A 5,695-nucleotide genomic window follows, 5' to 3' on the forward strand; every position below is an offset into this window, starting at 1 on the left:
GGAGCGCGTGTGCGTCCTCTCTAAGCCCCGGTCCGCGCATCCTCCTAAGCCACATTTGATCAGACTGAACGGGGGCCAAGCTTCTCTGGCTAATATTGACGTTGGCAATGGGCCAGCTGTCCAGGGTTAGAGGAGCTGAAAAGCCTGTTCTCCTTCTCACTCTGTTTTGTTAGGCTTTTTAAAACTTAACTGTTTTGGATCATCGCGCCGTTAAAACTGCGTCCAAACCCTGCCCCCTCCACGGCCTCTCCTTCTCCATTTCGCTCCAGAGTCCCATTTTCGGTGATTTTTATTTTCTAAAATTATTTTCCTTACTCCAGATTTTCTCCTGGATTAGACTGGAAATTTAGAGGGGGGAAAAACTTATTTCTTCCCTTCCTTTCTGCCTCCCCATCCCCACACACACCCTGCTAAGTTTGAGATTGTTGTTCCAAATGGGTAAAACACACACAAAGTAAAAGAATTCGAGAAAACAAGAAAGAGTAAGGAAATGATAAAAGAAAAACAGGAATAATCCTGGAATGCAGACTGTACGAGCAAAAGTCATTTTCTGATGGCTTAGGCAGTGCCTGTCCCTTTGTCCTGTGGTGTGTCCACACTGCTGATTACACATCACTAACAGCAGTCAGCAGAGTGTGACATGATGGGGTAGTGTCTCCCTGACAAGAGGTATCCTGATTCTTACAAGACATCCAGCTCCTTTGGTGGCCCTCACGGTGGGTTTTGCCTTTCTTGTTCTCAGGTCCCTTGTTCCTTCACGAACCTTCTCAGGCTCACCGTCTGCCTCACAATCCATGCAGGAGTTACATTGTGTGTGTGTGTGTGTGTGTGTGTGTGTGTGTGTGTGTGTGTGTGTGTGTAGGTCAGAGGACAATCTCAGGAATCAGTCTTTCCCCTGTCAGAGGCAGGGTCTCTTGTTCACTCCCACTGCCAACACTGGAATGGACTGTCTGCTAGCGTCTTGGAACCCTCCTGTCTCTGCCTCCTATTCCAACACAGAAGACCTGGGTTTACAGGTGCACACTCTCACACCCAGCTTTATGGGGTTGCTGGGATTAAACCTAGGTCCTATGCTTGCTCAACAAGTGGTTTATCCACTGACCATCTCCTCGGAGACGGTCAATATCTTTTATCCATACTTTCTTTTTAAAATTGTTTTTATTGAGCTATATATTTTTCTGTGGTCCCCTCTCTTCCTCTCCCCTCCCCTTCTGCCCTCTCCCGTGGTCCCCATGCTCCCAATTTACTCAGGAGGTCTTGTCTTTTTCTATTTCTCATGTAGTTTAGATCCATGTATGTCTCTCTTAGGGTCCTCTTTGTTGTCTAGATTCCCTGGGACTGTGAACTGTAGGCTGGTTTTGCTTTGCTTTATGTCTAAAAGTCATATTTTCATGATACCATTCTCAGTGCTCCTCAGTGTGATAGGGGTGGGGTCCACTCTCCCCTCTGTGCTTCCTAATCCATTTCTACCATGGAATCATTTCTGACCGCAACAGCCTCTTCTTTATGACCCTTGAGTGAGTCCTCCACTCCCTCAAATAGAAAGTCCAAACTAAACTCAAGGCTGTGTATGCACTTACTCATCTGCTTTTACTGTTTTATTTTTAGGTTTATTTCTTTATTAGAGTCTTTATTTGTTTGCAGCGTCTTTCTGTGTAGCCTAGAAGATGTCCGTCAAGAGATGAATGGACAGAGAAAATGCAACACCTATATACAATGGAATCATGCGGAGCTCTGAAAACTTAATCCATGATATTTGGGGGACAATAGAGGCAACAGGAAACATCAGGCTAAGTGAAATAAGTCAGAACTAACAGCAACAACATCCCACGTTCCCTCTTTTATGCAGAAGCTAGATTTAAAAGTATGTATGTTTGCATATGTATAAAAATAAAATAAAGGAAAGGAAAGGAAGGAAGAAAGTGAGGGAAAAAGGGAGGAAGGGAGGAAGGGAGGGAGGGAGGGAGGAAGGGAGGGAGGGAGGGACAGAGGGAGGGAGGAAGGGAAGGAGGGAGGGAGGGAAAAAGAGAAACAGGGAGGGAGGGAGGAAGGGAAGGAGGGAGGGAGGGAGGGAGGAAGGGAAGGAGGGAAGAAAGAGAGGGACAGAGACACAGAGAAAATAATGAGCGGCCTTTCAAATAGCTCTCCTGACAGAGGGTGCCAGAGCCCTGACTGAAGACCAAGTCCATGTCACCCTTGGGTCTCACATTCAGCACTGCTCATGCAATTATGAACTTGCCCAATCCCTTCACTCTGGGAAGAGGCTCCTCACCCATCCCTTGTGCTTATGGAATCTCTCCCAGTCCTGGTCCTCCTTGCCGTTTCTCTTTTGTGATCATTCAGAAAGCCCGCAGGAAGGAAGGGATGTAGTTCTTGTGCTACATGCTTCTGTTGAGACATGCCATGACCCCCCACATGCCGTCCAGCAGGTGCACAACAAACACCAAGTTGATGGAGTGCACAAGAAACGCACAGGAGGAAAGACGCAGTACGCGGAAACCGTGAGAAGGACTGCCAATGGCCAGCCTCCTTGGGCAATTATTTCGACACTGAGGGCTCTGAGTCAAGAAGAGGGCAGGAGGGCTAGAATGTGTCCTGTTTCTTCCTTGAACTCCTCCCCAGCACAGCCGGATCCAGCTCAGCTTCTTTCCCTTTTGTGCTTGGCTTCATCCTGTGCCTCCTTTACATCTTTCCATGAACTATGACGGAATACTGGGAAATTTCACTACCGCCGCCCCTCCTAGTTTCCCAAGAGGTACTTAGTAATTAAAAAAAAAAAATTAGTTTCTTTCATTTGTTACAATTTTTTTGTGTTTGCTTGATTGGTGGCTTGGTTTTTTTTTTGTTGTTGTTTTGTTTTGTTTTGTTTTGTTTGGATTTGTTTTACCTATTTGTTTTGTTTGTGTTGTTTGTTTGTTGGAAGGATGGCTAGGTTTTGGACAGGCTCTCATGTAGCCCAGGCTTGCCGCAAGCTTACATACAGGTAACAATGACTGTAAGCTTCTGATCGTCTTGCCTCCCTCTCCAAAGTCCTAGGATGGAATGCACGCACCACCATGTTCAGTCTCGGAGATGATTAGCATCGACCCCAGGGACCTGTGTCTGCTGGATACACACTCTTTAACAGCTGAGTTCTGTCCATAGCTCTGTGCTCTCGGCTTTTTTGAGATAGGATCTTGCCAGACTGAATCTCTGACTTACAGCAATCCCCTTCTGCTACCTTCTGGATGCTGGGATTGAAAACACCCCCGATCATTCTCAGCTTCCCTAACACATTTAACGGGAAAGTATTGAACTGAATCCTTACATAGCAGAGCCATGGCTAGAAGCTCTTCGGACTGATAACCCATAGGCAGGGCAGCTTCCCTCAAAAACAGTTAGGCTTCTGGAAGGGACTCAGGACCCAGTACAATTTTGTAGAGGAAACTCACCATGCGTGTTTATCCTCACATTGAAGTTATCGGCATTTTTAAAAAGATTTGTCTTATTTTTAATTATATCTCCCCTCCCTAGTGTGTGTGAGGGGGGGAGGTGTGTTCATGAGAGCAATGCCTATGGACGCCAGAGGAGGGCATCTGGTAGGTAGAGTTATAGGCAGTTGTAAGCTGCCCAACATGGTTGCTGGGAAATAAACTGGTCCTCTGCAAGAGCAGCAAGTACCCTTGGCTCTTGAGCCATCTCCCCAGGCACAAAAGTGTTTGTTTGTTTGTTTGTTTGTTTTAAGAGTTTAAAGCATCCTTTTAGGTGTAAGGGGGAGGGAATGCTTAAGATGAGCAGGCCTGGAGCTATGATCTCCTTCTACAATTTATTGCCTTGTTTTACCAGTGAGGTACCAAAACAAGAAAGATTGGATAAGCCCTGGTGGAAATCATTTTGCACCAGCTACAGCCAAAGCTGAATCCTTTAGGGAGGAGGTGAGAAGATGCAGTGATTCCCATTGTCTGCCTGTGGTTAGTGATAGAGACCCAAGCATGTCTACTAGAGAGCCTTCTCTAAGCTGCTGAAAGAAACTTTAGCTATGCAAATTCACTGTGCCAGGGAAGTCCAAAGACCATCACCATACCCTAAGAGCCAATATTCTTCGCCTTTCATTACAAGCACTCCAATACTCAAAGCAGAGATTGGTCCTACCAGCTTGGGTCATATAGTATAAAAAAAAAAAATCAAAGTGAACTTGAGCCATAAGGTCATGTTGGCCACAGAACTGCATCATTTTAAAATGAGAAATATGGCCCAGGCGGGACTGGGAGGGGGAAGAAAAGAAGGAGACATTTCAATATGAGGGGAGGCATATTCAAAGCCTTGGGCTGACCAGCCACTCTATCTAAACTGTTGTTTTATGCCCCTAATTTAAAAAAAAAAAAAAAGTCGAGTGCAAAAAAGAAATGTAAGAAGAGGCAAGAAATCCAGAGAGAGGCCTTTCTTCCCTTCCCACAAGCTACTTGCCTCCACGCTGAAACGGAAAACCCTGCCGTCAGCACCATCCTCACCCCGCTTCGCAATTAGGGCTGTGCGCTAAACCCGGCCTCTGAAGCCGGCTACCCCAAAAGAACTCAGAGCCTAAATGAAAAACAGACATGTGGCCGAGCAGTTGGCACCAGCCAGGATCTTGCTATACAGAACCGTATAGATTTAAGACGAAAATGAGGAACAGCCATCACAGCTAAACCCATGGCGTGCCTGCCAGCTGTTTATTCAAAAGGAAAGAGAATGATGTGGGAATTCTGGAGAACGCAAAGACTCCCGTGCTGCGCTCTACTTTAAGGATATTTGAACTACTTGTTTCGTGGTAGGGGAGGGCTGTCAACACATCTTTGATCTCTGGCTAACCCTGGTGCATTTCCATGTCCAGGTTGAGGCGTCTCAGTGTTCGTCTGAATCCTCTCCATGGCTTTTCACATTCATCTGAAGATAGTCTCCTGCCAGCCCCAGTCTTGGTTCTTTGGGTCCTAATTGGAGGTGGGACCTGGGAATGCATGTGTTGACTTTCTCTGTTGATGTTTGTAAATTCTGTCACGGGTTGGAAATAATCAGGCAGCCAACTTTGGTTTACCCGTCTCTGGTGCCACCTGTGTGCCTAGAGGCTCTCCCTACTGCAAAGCCCTTTTTGCTTTTCAGGGGATTTGCCCCTTCTTCCCCAGCTACCCTCTAGAGTTGACGCCCTTCCTTCAGAGGCTATCTCATGCCCACTCTATTTCTTTCATGTCTCACTATGTGGAATGGGCAGCTGCTCTCCTCACACAAACCAAAGAGCAGCACTTTGATCCACTAGAAAATACACACTGGGAGGTTGGACCTTGTCATCCGCCTTTAGGGTCTCATGTGCTGTGGGCCATCAAGAATACATGAATGCATGGCCAGAGTACGAAATGAACCTTGTTTGAGGAAGCAGAAGGAGAGCTTTGGACAGTGAAACAACCCTAAAGAATTCTGGGGCAGATCCTAAGTGGAGGAACATATCTAAGCCATGGGATCCCACTGTTCACAAATGCAGTGGGTCTCGAACAGACACCATGTCATCCCCCTTTCCTCCTCTTGCTGCGATGGCTGTAAAAGAGAAAAGAAAAACAGATAGACAAACAGAAAAACAAGCCACCAACAGCAGTGTAGTGGAAGTCTTCTTTGAGTTCACAATTTGAGGCTACAGTGCATGCCCCAGGAGAAGTCAAGGTGGCAAGGAGTTTGAGGTGTCTAA

At 46.4% G+C, this 5,695-nt stretch overlaps 1 long non-coding RNA gene across 1 annotated transcript; it reads left to right on the plus strand.

Moving 5' to 3' along the window:
• Positions 1-581: 581 nt before the first annotated feature.
• On the plus strand, positions 582-2,793 carry LOC125402333 (uncharacterized). Its single transcript, XR_007232593.3, has 3 exons — positions 582-716; positions 1,645-1,864; positions 2,430-2,793. It is a non-coding gene; the product is annotated as an uncharacterized LOC125402333 (long non-coding RNA).
• The last annotated feature ends 2,902 nt before the right edge of the window (positions 2,794-5,695 follow it).

The sequence above is a fragment of the Myodes glareolus genome, chromosome 22, assembly GCF_982192425.1.
Source record: "Myodes glareolus chromosome 22, mMyoGla1.1, whole genome shotgun sequence".
Taxonomy (NCBI): Eukaryota; Metazoa; Chordata; class Mammalia; order Rodentia; family Cricetidae; genus Myodes; species Myodes glareolus.